The following is a 15,071-nucleotide window of genomic DNA, read 5'->3' as shown; positions in this document are numbered from 1 at the left end:
TCTCATGTGTGGGACCTTGTCAAAAGCCTTTTGAAAATCCAAACATACCACATCCACTGGTTCTCCCCTATCCACTCTACTAGTTACATCCTCAAAAAATTCTGAGATTCGTCAGACATGATTTTCCTTTCACAAATCCATGCTGACTTTGTCCGATGATTTCACCGCTTTCCAAATGTGCTGTTATCACATCTTTGATAACTGACTCCAGCAGTTTCCCCACCACCAATGTGAGTCTAACCGGTCTATAATTCCCTGGTTTCTCTCTCCCTCCTTTTTTAAAAAGTGGGGTTACATTAGCCACCCTCCAATCCTCAGGAACTAGTCCAGAATCTAAAGAGTTTTGAAAAATTATCACTAATGCATCCACTATTTCTTGGGCTACTTCCTTAAGCACTCTGGGATGCAGACCATCTGGCCCTGGGGATTTATCTGCCTTCAATTTACCTAACACCACTTCCCTACTAACATGTATTTCGCTCAGTTCCTCCAACTCACTGGACCCTCTGTCCCCTACTATTTCCGGAAGATTATTTATGTCCTCCTTAGTGAAGACAGAATGAAAGTAATTATTCAATTGGTCTGCCATGTCCTTGCTCCCCATAATCAATTCACCTGTTTCTGTCTGTATGATTCAGTCTCATTCATTCACCTCAAGCCCCGGTAGTTCTAGTGTATCCATGGCTGACCGAACACAATCCCCACATCTGGAGGATAGCTGAATGGAGCCTGTCTTGCCATGCCAACTGTCTGCGGTCAGCCCCATCTCCCAGAGAAACTACCGTGACCCTGCCTGTTTTGGAACCCCTCAACTTGTCCTGCATCCCCACAGAGTACCATGACTTGAGACAGGTGTTCAGTTAAACAATGGGCCCTTTCCCTGCCTGCGCATCCACCCAACTTTTCATGTTTCCTATTTAAAGCCAGTTTCTGTCAGCTCCTTGTGTCCCCCAGCTGAGACTCCCCCACCTGCCTGTATACTGTCTAAATTGCATGCCATCTTGGTCAATGTCTCCCATCCACTACATAATGTACTGGGTAGGCACAGGAGTATATTCAGCCAGAGACTCATTCCTCTGAGATGCAGCACAGAGTGTCACAGGAAGTCATTCCTGCCTGTGGCCATCAAACTTTACAAATCCTCCCTGGGAGGGGCAGACATCCTGAGCCAATAGGCTGGTCCTGGACATTTCATAATTTACTGGCATATTTACATATTACTATTTTCTATTACTATTTATTATTTCTATGACTTAGTATTTACTAATAGTAATATTATTATTACTATTTCTATTACTAGTTATTATTTATGGTGCAACTGTAATGAAAACCAATTTCCCCCAGGATCAATAAAGTATGATTATGTATCATCGACAACCATCTGGCATACACTGTCTGACGACTACTAGATGTTCGCTGTCAGGGCAGGGGTCTCCAATACCTGGTGGACTGGGAAGGGTACAGTCCAGAAGAGTGTTCCTGGGTCCCCCGCTCCTTCATCCTAGACCCTTCCCTCATCCAGAACTTTCATCGGATCCACCCAGACAGTCCTGGTGGATCACCTGGAGGCTCCTGTTGGGGGACGGGTGTTGTCATGGTCTGTTCTGGCAATCCCCCACCATGCCATTTATCTCAGCAATTGGGCCTCAATCACCTCTTAATTTCCAATCATTGCCAGGTTTCACTAACTACACACACCTGCTTCCCATCAGAGACTGCAGGATAAAGACCCTGTGATCAATATGTCTAGTGCACATTCTGGAGTAGAGGGTGGTGGTAATGCACCATTAAACTGGATGCCAACTGCCGTAAAACAAGATACAGACAGACAGAAGGAGCTGCCAGTTTGTTGGGCGACTCGTGTATGAGTAATCTTGTTCTGTGGTTCTTAGGACTATCAGTTCTAAGTCTAGTATCATCCCTGAATTCTCCTCTAAAACCAAGACTCTGGGTAAAGACTCTCTTGGACACCAATTTCATGCTCCCTACAACCATAACACCTCCCGACTCTGCCTTTGTGCCCGTGTTCAGCACTTGGGTTCGTTCCTCCACCACATCCTTGCAACAGTGGGTGTGAGACATTCAAAGTCGAAGTACATTTATTAGCGAAGTACGAATACTGCATTCATCTTCGAGATTCTCCTTTTACAGGCAGCCACAAAACAAAATAAACCCAAGAGAGCCCATTTTAAAAAGAAAGTCCATCAAACACCCAATGTGCAGGGGGAAAAAAAACAAATTGTAGAAATGATAAAAGTAACATTCAGAACTGAAGCCACGTAGCCAGTCACGGCTGATCCATGAGCCTGTTAGTTGTAGGCCACAGCCTCAGTTCAGCACACAGGAGTAAGCCTCACTGAGGGTACGTCCACACTACGCCGGATAATTTTGAAAACGAAGCTTTTTCTCTTCGTTTTGCCCTCCCGTCCACACTGAGCCGGCGTTTTCAGCCCCCGAAAACGGAGATTTTCGAAAACACTCTCCAGAGTGAATAAATCTGAAAACGCCTAATATCCGGCGTAGTGTATATGGGGTAAACAGAGAGATTTAAAAACGCTGTCATGACAACACCAGAACAACAATGCTTTTTTCTGCTTCTGCTTGGTACTGCGCAAGCTGTTATAACGCGCAGTCGGTGTGAACGGCGTGAGAGTTAAATTGTAAAGTGAGTTTTTTTGACTATTTAAAAACGCTGTCATGACGTGCTGGAACAGATGTTCGTTTTCTTGAACGCCACCACCTAACAATTTCAGAACAGTCGGACGAGACTGAAGCCAGTTGACGCATAGCTTACTGAATCAATAAGTATACTCACTTTACCCTGTTTTCTGTCCTTGCTTGTATGAAGGTGGTTTACCTATTTATGCAAGTACTTCTCTGACAATAGATGTGCAATAGACTAATGTAACATTGTATGGAAATACAAGATAACGCTGATGCAGACGTTTTATACATTTAACAAGGTGCTTTATTATTGCAACAGAGTTAGTCAGTATTTCAATGTTCGTCGTCAGCTGGGTCATACTGTCCGTGAACTCCCTGTCGGTTGCCTCCATACACTGCAGTATTTGTTTTTTTTTAGTTTTAATTCCTCCTGCACGAGAGCCAAGAGCAATTCCTTTTAAGTTTTTCTACTCTGTAACTGGACAAACGCGCACCAAGTATATCGTTTCCTCTTCGCTTGTTTTCTGTGTGTCCTGCACATGCCCAGTAGGAGGAGATTCGTCCGAATATCCATCTAATGTGGACGGAGATATTTTGAAAAACGCTTAGTGTGGACGCCTGTCGTTTTTACTCGAAACCGGCATTTTCAAAATTATCCGGCGTAGTGTGGACGTAGTCTGAGTTAAACAGCGGCCTGTCTTTCGTTTACTCATCTCTGTCCCTTTGAAACTACTTATGTCGGTGAACACTCCTGCCATTAGCACATTGTTAGATATGTATCGCTGACCCTAATGCACAGATCTGTTTGGTCACGAAACAGTTCCTCCCCTCAGGCCATTAGGCTTCTGAACTCCCTGCCACATCACATTCGAAGTGTCACAGAATAATTTGGACTATGCCCTACAATATTTAATTTATGTACTTTGTTTATTTATGTGTAATTCATTTGTAGATTTAATTCTTACGTCCCTTAGTTATTGTGATAAATGTGTGGTTATATGCTTTACACCCAGTTCAGAGAAATGTCTCGTTTGATGGTTTAAATGGCAGTAAACTTGATTTGATTTGAAGTGTGATCTGACCAATGCCTTAAGCCTCAGCATTACTACACATCCTTGCTTGTATATCCTAGTCCTCTTGAAATTAATGCCAACATTTCATTTCCTTTCCTCACCACAGATTCAACATGCAGATTAACCTTTAGGGAATCCTGCACTGGGTCTCCCAAGTCCCTTTGCACCTCGGATCTCTGAATTTCCCTTCTGTTTAGAAAATAGTCTATGCCTTTTTTCCTTCTATCGGAGTACATAACCATACACTTCCCTTCACTATATTCCACCTGCCACCATTCTACACCACCTGCTTCAGAACAGAGACTGAATAAGCAACACACATCAAAGTTGCTGGTGAACGCAGCAGGCCAGGCAGCATCTCTAGGAAGAGGTACAGTCGACGTTTCAGGCCGAGACCCTTCGTCAGGACTAACTGAAGGAAGAGCTAGTACAGATTTGAAAGGGGAAGGGGGAGGGGGAGATCCAAAATGATAGGAGAAGACAGGAGGGGGAGGGATGGAGCCAGGAGCTGGACAGGTGATTGGCAAAAGGGATATGAGAGGATCATGGGACAGGAGACCCAGGGAGAAGGAAAAGGGGGAAAAAGGGGGAAAAACCCAGAGGATGGGCAAGGGGTATAGTCAGAGGGACAGAGGAAACAAAAGGAGAGTGAGAGAAAGAATGTGTGTATATAAATAAATAACGGATGGGATACGAGGGGGAGGTAGGGCATTAGCGGAAGTTAGAGAAGTCGATGTTCATGCCATCAGGTTGGAGGCTACCCAGACAGAATATAAGGTGTTGTTCCTCCAACCTGAGTGTGGCTTCATCTTTACAGTAGAGGAGGCCGTGGATAGACATGTCAGAATGGGAATGGGATGTGAAATTAAAATGTGTGGCCACTGGGAGATCCTGCTTTCTCTGGCGGACAGAGCGTAGGTGTTCAGCAAAGCGGTCTCCCAGCCTGCGTCAGGTCTCGCCAATATATAGAAGGCCACATCGGGAGCACCGGACGCAGTATATCACCCCAGCCAACTCACAGGTGAAGTGTTGCCTCACCTGGAAGGACTGTCTGAGGCCCTGAATGGTGGTGAGGGAGGAAGTGTAAGGGCATGTGTAGCACTTGTTCCGCTTACACGGATAAGTGCCAGGAGGGAGATCAGTCGGGAGGGATGGGGGGGACTCCAACATATTATTCTCCGTAACTTCCACCACCTCCAACGAGATCCCGCCACTAAGCACGTCTCTCCCCCCGCCCCGCTTTCCGCAGGGATCGCTCCCTATGCGACTCCCTTGTCCATTCCTCCCCCCTATCCCTCCCCACTGATCTCCCTCCTGGCACTTATCCTTGTAAGTGGAACAAGTGCTACACATGCCCTTACACTTCCTCCCTTACCACCATTCAGGGCCCCAGATACTCCTTCCAGGTGAGGCGACACTTCACTTGTGAGTCAGCTGGGGTGATATACTGCGTCCGGTGCTCCCGATGCGGCCTTTTATATATTGGCGAGACCCGATGCAGACTGGGAGGTCATTTTGCTGAACACCTAAGCTCTGTCCGCCAGAGAAAGCAGGATCTCCCAGTGGCCACACATTTTAATTCCATATCCCATTCCCATTCTGACATGTCTATCCACGGCCTCCTCTACTGTAAAGATGAAGCCACACTCAGGTTGGAGGAACAACACCCTATATTCCGTCTGGGTAGCCTCCAACCTGATGGCATGAACATCGACTTCTCTAACTTCCGCTAATGCCCCACCTCCCCCCGTACCCCATCTGTTACTTATTTTTATACACACATTCTTTCTCTCACTCTCCTTTTTCTCCCTCTGAATATACGCCTTGCCCATCCTCTGGGTCCCCCCCCTCCCCCTTGTCTTTCTCCCTGGACCTCCTGTCCCATGATCCTCTCGTATCCCTTTTGCCAATCACCTGTCCAGCTCTTGGCTCCATCCCTCCCCCTTCTGTCTTCTCCTATCATTTTGGAACTCCCCCTCCCCCTCCCATTTTCAAATCTCTTACTAGCTCTTCCTTCAGTTAGTCCTGACGAAGGGTCTCGGCCCGAAACGTCGACTGTACCTCTTCCTATAGATGCTGCCTGGCCTGCTGGGCTCACCAGCAACTTTGATGTGTGTTGTTTGAATTTCCAGCACCTGCAGAATTCCTCGTGTTTGTGTTTTTAAAGAGACTGAATAAGCTGCATGTCGATCAACCAGGGTTCCAGTACTGGTTCCTGTCATACACAGATCATCACCTTACAATTGCACCCGGAAATCAAATCAAATCAAGTTTAATTATCATTCAGACTATACACGTTCTTTCGGGGCCAAGGTGCATAACATACATTCCAAATAGCGTGCGAGAGAGAGAAAAAAACCATCGTTAAGCAAGAAAACACATGTACAGTCCAAGAAACTGAGCGACATGCAAATTGATGGTACAGCTCCCGGCAATCCAGCTTGTCATTCTGCCTATCGAACGCTGTGCAGCACTGAGAGGAGAGGCCAGCTCCCAAGCGAATATGGACTCCACACTACACTGCCTGCAATGTCCTCTCACCTGGACTGCAGCAGCATGCAAGCCCACTTGAGGTCCAGTCCTTGCTACAACCAAGGCCACGCAGCTGCCTCACCGCTTGTCTCACCACCAACAAGGGAAACAGGCCTGTGGCATCTCACATAACCAATGTCCACAGAGTCTTGCTATCACAAGGGTAGAATATGGTGATACATACGTACTTTGGTAATAAATTTACTTTGAACTTTGTGAAGGACAGTTAGCATCAGACAGGGAAGGGGCATTTGTGTTGGGTGGGTGAATGGAACTAGGAAGGGAAAGGGTCAAAGATGGGTGACAGAGGGCCAGGGGAGTGTGGAATGGGGCAAAATGTGAGGGTGATGAGAAGTGGGGGGAAAGAAAAGAAAGAGGAAAAAAAGTTTTTAAAAACTTGGTGGGGTGTTGTCCATTTACTTAAAATTGGGAAACCCAGTTTTCATGCCAGTGGGTTGTAGATTACCCAGGCAGAATATGAAGTGTTCGTCCTCTCGTCTGTATCCAGCACACTATCCTTCATCATTTCTGCCAGCTACAACGTGGATCCCACCACCAGCCACATCCCCTCCTTCCCACCTTCCGCAGGGACCACTTCCACTGTGACTCCCAGGTCCACTCATCCCTTTCTGAACACACACTTCCCCGCCCTCACAGTAGATGTAACCTCCATCCTGACCACCATCCAGAGTCCTGAACAATCTGTCAGGTGAGGCAAAGGTTCGCATAGAATTGGAATTTGCTGACTAAAATTATTGCTTATCAATTGGGAGAAAGAAGACTGAGATTCAGAGCGGGAGTGTGAAGGAAGCCTTTTTTGAAATTTTTGTTTTTTTCCATCGGCATCGAGAGAGGAAGGACTGCGCATGTGTGTGACATCGGGGAGTGAAACGAGGGAGATTTAAAAGGAACACAACCTTATATAGCGGGCAGCGGAGTTTGCGGGCTGCGGAGTGAAGGCTTGAGGGCTTTGGCTAAACGGCTTAGGCGGAAACGGGTGAGGCGAAGAGGGTTTGGTTTTTCATTTTTTTTTCACTTATTTGAAGAGAGGGGGTAGTATGAGTGTGAGGGCAGCTTGTTGTTCTCGGTGCCGGATGTGGGAGGTCGTGGAGTCTCCCAGCCTCCCGGACGTCCACATCTGTGCCAGGTGCGTCGAGATGCAGCCCCTAAGAGACTGCGTTAAGGAACTGGAGCTGCAGCTCGATGACCTTCGTCTTATCAGGGAGAGTGAGGAGTTGGTGGAGAGAAGTTACAGGCAGGTGGTCACACCAGGGCCACGGGAAGCAGACAAGTAGGTCACAGTTACGAGGAAGAATAGGAAGAATCGGGTAATAGAGAGTATCCCTGTGGCTGTGACCCCTTGACAATAAGTACTCCTGTTTGAGTACCGTTGGGGGGGACAGCATGTCTGGGGGAAGCAATACTGGCCGTGCCTCTGGCACAGAGTCCGGCCCTGTAGCTAAGAAGGATAGGGAGTGGAAGAGGAGGGCAATAGTAATAGGGACTCAATAGTTAGGGGGTCAGATAGAAGATTCTGTGAGTGAAGTCAGGAGACCAGGATGGTAGTTTGCCTCCCTGGTGCCAGGGTCCAGGATGTCCAGGAGGGAGAGGAGCCAGAGGCCGTGGTACATATAGGTACCAATGACATAGGTTGGAAAAGGGGAGAGGTCTTGAAAGAAGAATATAGGGAGCTAGGAAGGGAGTTGAGAAAAAGAACGATAAAGGTAGTAATCTCGGGATTACTGCCTGTGCCACGTGACAGTGAGAATAGGAATGCAATGAGATGTAGGATAAATGCGTGGCTGAGAGACTGGAGCAAGGGACAGGGATTCGGGTGTTTGGATCATTGGGACCACTATTGGTGCAGACGTGACCTGTACAAAGGGGACGGGTTGCACTTGAATCCTAGGGGGACCAATATCCTGGCAGGGAGATTTGCGAAGGCTATTGAGGTGACTTTAAACTGGAACGGTTGGGGGGAGGGAATCAAATTAAGGAGACGAGGAGAGGGGAGGTTGATGTAGGGGGAAAAAGAAGAAAAAGATAACAAAGTTGTTTGCTCAGAGAGTGGGAGGGGGAGAGTTTCTTAACTGCATCTATTTTAATGCTAGGAGCATTGTAAGAAAGGTGGATGAGCTTAGAGCATAGATTGATACCCGGAAATATGATGTGATGGCTATAAGTGAAACGTGGTTGCAGGAGGGGTGTAATTGGCAACTAAATATTCCAGGATTTCGTTGCTTCAGGTGTAATAGAATAGGAGGGGCAAGAGGGGGAGGTGTTGCATTGCTTATCAGAGAAAATATAACAGCAGTGCTCTGGCAGGATAGATTAGTGGACTCGTCTAGGGAGGCTATTTGGGTGGAATTGAGGAATAGGAAGGGTGTTGTGATGCTTATGGGGGTGTATTATAGACCACCAAATGAGGACTGAGAACTGGAGGAGCAAACTTGTAAGGAGATAGCAGCTATTTGTAGTAAGCACAGGGTTGTGATTGTGGGAGATTTTAATTTTCCACACACAGACTGGGAATCCCATTTTGTAAAAGGGCTGGATGGTTTGGAGTTTGTTAAATGTGTGCAGGATAGTTTTTTGCAGCAATACACAGAGATACCAACTAGAGAAGGGGCAGTGTTGGATCTCCTGTTAGGGAATGAGATAGGGCAGGTGACGGAAGTATGTGTTGGGGAGCACTTCGGGTCCAGTGATCACAATACAATTAGTTTCAGTGTAATTATGGAGAAGGATAGGACTGGACCTAGGATTGAAATTTTTGATTGGAGAAAGGCTAACTTTGAGGAGATGCGAAAGGATTTAGGAGTGGATTGGGAAAATTTGTTTTATGGGAAGGATGTAACAGAGAAATGGAGGTTATTTAAAGGTGAAATTTTGAGGGTTCAGAATCTTTATGTTCCTGTTAGTTTGAAAGGAAAAGTTAAAAGTTTGAGAGAGCCATGGTCTTCAAGAGATATTAGAAACTTGGTTCAGAAAAAGAGAGATATCTACAATAAATATAGGCAGCTTGGAGTTAATGAGGTACTCGAGGAGTATAAAGAATGTAAAAAGAATCTTAAGAAAGAAATTAGAAAAGCTAAAAGAAAATACGAGGCTGCTTTGGCAACTAAGGTGAAAATAAACCCAAATGGTTTCCACAGTTATGTTAGTGGCAAAAGGATAGTGAAAGATAAAATTGGTCCCTTGGAGAATCAGAGTGGATGGCTATGTGCGGAGCCAAAAGAGATGGGGGAGATTTTGAACAATTTCTTTTCTTCAGTATTCACTACGGAGAAGGATATTGAATTGTGTAAGGTAAAGGAAACAAGTAGGGTAGTTATGGAAAGTATGATGATTAAAGAAGAGGAAGTACTGCCACTTTTAAGGAATATAAAAGTGGATAAGTCTCTGGGTCCGGACAAGATATTCCCTAGGACCTTGAGGGAAGTTAGTGTAGAAATAGCAGGGGCTCTGACAGAAATATTTCAAATGTCATTAGAAACGAGGATGGTGCCAGAGGATTGGCATATTGCTCATGTTGTTCCATTGTTTAAAAAGGGTTCTAAGAGTCAACTTGGCAATTATCGGCCTGTGAGTTTGACGTCAGTGGTGGGTAAGTTGATGGAAAGTATTCTTAGAGATGATATATATAATTATCTGAACAGACAGGGTCTGATTAGGAACAGCCAACATGGATTTGTGCGTGGAAGGTCATGTTTGACAAAACTTATTGAATTTTTTGATGAAGTTACAAAGAAAGTTGACGAGGGTAAAGTGGTGGATGTTGTCTATATGGACTTCAGTAAGGTCTTTGACAAGGTTCCACATGGAAGGTTAGTTAGGGCGGTTCAATCGTTAGGCATTAATATGGAAGTAGTAAAACGGATTCAGCAGTGGCTGGATGGGAGATGCCAGAGAGTAGTGGAGGATAACTGTTTGTCAGATTTGAGGCCGGTGACTAGTGGTGTGCCTCAGGGATCTGTACTGGGTCCAGTGTTGTTTGTCATATACATTAATGATCTGGATGATGGGATGGTAAATTGGATGAGTAAGTATGCAGATGACACTAAGATAGGTGGAGTTGTGGATGATGAGGTAGGTTTTCAAAGCTTGCAGAGAGATTTAGGCCAGTTAGAAGAGTGGGCTGCAAGATGGCAGATGGAGTTTAATACTGAAAAATGTGAGGTGTTACATTTTGGTAGAACTAATCAAAATAGGACATACATGGTAAATGGTAGGACATTGAAGAATGCTGTAGAACAGAGGGATCTAGGAATAATAGTGCATAGTTCTCTGAAGATGGAATCTCATGTGGATAGGGTGGTGAAGAAAACTTTTGGTTTGCTGGCCTTTATTAATCAGAGCATTGAATATAGGAGTTGGGATGTAATGTTGAATTTGTATAAGGCATTGGTAAGGCCAAATCTGGAGTATTGTGTACAGTTCTGGTCACTGAATTATAGGAAAGATGTCAATAAAATTGAGAGAGTACAGAGGGAGTTTACTAAAATGTTGCCTGGGTTTTATCTCCTAAGTTACAGAGAAAGGTTGAACAAGTTAGGTCTTTATTCTTTGGAGCATAGAAGGTTGAGGGGGGACTTGATAAAGGTGTTTAAAATTATGAGGGGGATTGATAGAGTTGATGTGGTTAGACTTTTTCCATTGAGAGTGGGGAAGATTCAAACAAGAGGACATGGGTTGAGAGTTAGAGGACAAAAGTTTAGGGGTAACATGAGGAGGAACTTCTTTACTCAGAGTGGTAGCTGTGTGAACGAGCTTCCAGCAGAAGTGGTTGAGGCAGGTTCTATGTCGTCATTTAAAGTTAAATTGGATAGATATATGGACAGGAAAGGAATGGAGGGTTATGGGCTGAGTGCAGGTCCATGGGACTAGGATAGGGTAAGAGTTCGGCACAGACTAGAAGGACCAAGATGGCCTGTATCCGTACTGTAATTGTTATATGGTTACATAAAATTCAAACTGTATAATCAGAGCAAGTATATGTTACCATATGCCACCTTGAGTTCCATTTTCTTCCAGGTACTTATGACACAGTAGTGTAGCGATTGGCGCGGTCACTGTACAGCAATTGATCAAGTTTCAATTATCACCTCTGACTGTATGTTCTTCCTGTGACAGCATGAGTTACTTCTGGGTGCTCCAGTTTTCACCCACATTCCAGAGACTTGCGGGTTAGGGTTAGTGAGTTGTGGGCATGCTATGTTCGCCGAGGGTTGACAGGTCAGTGTGTGAATTGGACGGAGAGTTGAAACGGTCAGCATCTCGGAGCTCGGGATGGCCACTGCAGACTGAGTTCGGGGGTTCTGTGAAACAAACCCCCAACTCAGTGCTTGGTCTTCTGACATAGAAAAGCCATGCCAGGAGCACTGAATGTAATGGGAAAGGCTGGAGGAGATACCATATATTATCAGTATGACGAGTACACTAGACAGTCTCTTCACTGGAAGAACTACATTATATAACTCACAAAATAATCTATATTATTAAGTTAACTTAAGAAAAATATTTAATGTATTATATATTATACAGTGGATTTGGTTAATTGGGGCAGCCATTTATTTGGGAAAATTCTTAATGAACAAAAATGAAACAAGAGAACAGCCAGAATTTCCTTCTTTTATTTGGGATTCTATGCTGCGGAATTGTGACAGGAGACTGTTGCCGATCAGTTTCTAACTTGCCTGATTTGTGTGGCTATTAGACACTACACCAAGCTCAGATGGACCACTTTTAAAGAGTCAGTTGCATGTAACAGGGGAGTGTGGAATGGGGCAAAAAGCAGAGATTTGTGAAGTTGATGAGAAATAAGCAGTAAGACGATTCAGAGCTATTTTGCTCACTGCGATTCCGAGCATTCAGGCTTGAAGATGCCAGCTACTTCAACAAGTCAGAAACTACGAAGAACTTGAAGGTATTGACAATCATCTTGAATGTTACAATGAAAATGAAGATTTGGAGGATGCAGTTGTCGATAGCATTGTATGAAGCCAGTCCGTTATCTGCAATAGGTGTCTGTGCTGATTTTGTTCATTTACATTCAGTCCAAAGAACGCTACAGAATACAGGTGTACTGGATGAACTCCTCCATCAATAACTATTAGGAACTAGTACACAGCTTTATAGTACTGAAATATTATTGATAGAGTTCTATTTTGTCCTGTATTTCATATAGGTACATAATTTGTACTCAGTTAAATAAATGGTAGTTTGTCTTTTTTGTATGTTTGTAATTATTTCCATGAAGCCGGGTAATTGGGAAAGCTGCTAATTGAGCCAAAATGTACCGGTCACAATGTCCCAATTAACCTGAATCCACCATATAACATTTTAATATGTAATATTAAAAATAATATGTAGAATTTGCCTTTTGCACATTGGTTGTTTGCCAGTGTTTATCTATAGCTTTTTTTCATAAATTCTATTGTATTTCTTTATTTTCCTAAAAAGATCAATGATAAAGATTAGCTTTGGGCATGTACATCAAAACATACAGTGAAATGTGTCGTTTCTGTCAGTGACCAACAGAGTCCAAGGATGTGCTGGGGGCAGCCCGCAAGTGTCGCCGCGCTTCCAGAGCAAACATAACACGCCCACTATTTACTAACCCTAGCCCATACATCTTTGGAAGATGGGAGGAAACTGGAGCACCTGGAGGAAACTCAAGCAGCCACAAAGAGAACATAGAAACTCCTTACAGACAGCAGTGGAAATTGAAACTTGGCTGCTGTTTACCCTACAGCAATTGTGCTAATCACTACACAACTATGCTATAAATGCCTGCAAGAAAGTGGCTCTCAAGGTAGGATATGGTAACAAATACAGACTTTGATAATAAATTTAGTTTGAACTTTTAATAAACCATTTCCAATTCTTTGTGAAACCTTGCCTCACCTTCAGGCCCCAGGATAGTGGCGAGAGAGGAGGTTACATCTACTTTGAGGGTGGGGAAAGTGTTGTGTTCGGGGAGAGATGAATAGACCAGGGAGTCACAGTGAGAGTGGCCCCTGCTCAAGGCAGGAAGGTGAGGAGAGGAGAGGATATGGCTGGTGGTGGGATCTGGTGAGTTCCTCAAGCACTGTGTGCGTGTGCGAGCTGGGCATGAACAGAAGCAGTAAGAGAGAAAATGAGATCAGGCTCATCAACACTGTAGAAGGAAACGATGCTTCCGGAGAAACCACATTCTTCACAGTCTAGGTTCAAAGAAGTGTGTGAACCTCTGGGGCAATGCCCTCCACAAAAGCTATTTAGAATCGGGTGTTCCAATCAATGAGATGAGATGAGATTGGAAATGTGGGTTATACAGGTGCCCTGCCCTATATATAAAAAAAGACACACAAAGTCAGGTTACTGACAGAGTCTGCTCTTCTTAAGAAAGATCTGTTTACGTGCACCATACCTCGATCAAAACAACTTTCAGTGGACCTTAGAAGAAAAACCGCAGAGGTGCATGAAGCTGGAAAAGGCTACAAAATTTCTAAGGACCTGAGTGTTCATCACTCCACAGCAAGAGAAATTGTCTACAAATGAAGGAAACTCAATACAGTTGCTACTCTCCCTAGGAGTAGGCGTCCTGCAAAGACCACACCAAGAGCACAATGTGCAATGCCAAAGGAGGTGAAAAGGAACCCGGAGGTAACAGCAAAAGACCTGCAGAAATCTCTAGAACTTGTTAAAGTCTTTGTTCATGTGGCCGCTATAACAGAAACACTGAAGAATGACATTCATGAAAGGATGCCACAGGAAACTACTGCTCCCAAAATATAAAAACGTGGCTCAAGTTTGCATAATACCACCTGGGACAATGTTCTGTTGACAGATGAGACAGTTGAACTTTTTGGCAGAAATGCACACCACTGTGTTTGGAGGGGAAAGCGCACTGCACACCAACACTAAACCCTCATCCCAGCTGTGCAGCATGTAAGAAAATTCAGGTTTGGAAAGACCAAGTCAGAGCCACTTAACCCATTTAAGATGCTGTGGCCTGACCTGAAGAGGGTTGTTCATGCAAGGTATCCCACACATATTGATATGAGAGTTTTGTATGGGGGAATAGTCTAAAATTCCTTGCCATTGTGCACATCTGATCAGCAACTACAGGAAACACAATGGAGGTTATTGCTGCTACTGAAGGTTCTACCAATTATTAATTACAAGGGTTCACGTGTTTTTCCGGCCTGGACTGTGAATGATTAATCAATGTGTTCAATAAAAGTGCAATTGCTTGTGTGTTATTAGTTTAGGCAAATTGTGTTTGCCTATTATTGTGACTCAGATGAAGATCAGACCACATTTTATGAGCAATTAATGCAGAAAACCACAAACTTTTTATTGCAATTGTATATATGCATTCAGTGAATTTTCCTGTAATTGTAGTATAGCTGATTCTGTAGTTTTCTAGAGCTTCTCAGTTTTTCTAACATGGAATTATGCTGCTTGAATCTGGCTATTTCAAAAGTTATGGAATGTGGAATTGTGCTATCTCCAGTCCAAGTATGAAGCCACCGTGACTTCACTTTCCTTGTCTGTTCTTCAGTCTTCTAACACTTAATAAAGCAGCCATAACTACTAAGTTTTATGCCTCATTCTTTACTTCCAAAGAAACTCTAGATCAAAAACAAAATCACCAGACCCAACACCACGGAACCCTTTCCTATCACTCCCCTCCCCTTCCCCTCTCCCCTCTGTTTCAACCCGAAGCAGTGACAATTTGTTTCTCCCACTGATGCTGAGTTCTTCCAGGAGATTGCGCTGCTCTGGATTCCAGCACCTGTAGGTCAATTTATCCCC

Source organism: Mobula birostris, chromosome 5, assembly GCF_030028105.1.
Source record: "Mobula birostris isolate sMobBir1 chromosome 5, sMobBir1.hap1, whole genome shotgun sequence".
Classification (NCBI taxonomy): domain Eukaryota; kingdom Metazoa; phylum Chordata; class Chondrichthyes; order Myliobatiformes; family Myliobatidae; genus Mobula; species Mobula birostris.
Note: the sequence above shows the minus strand (reverse complement) of the source record.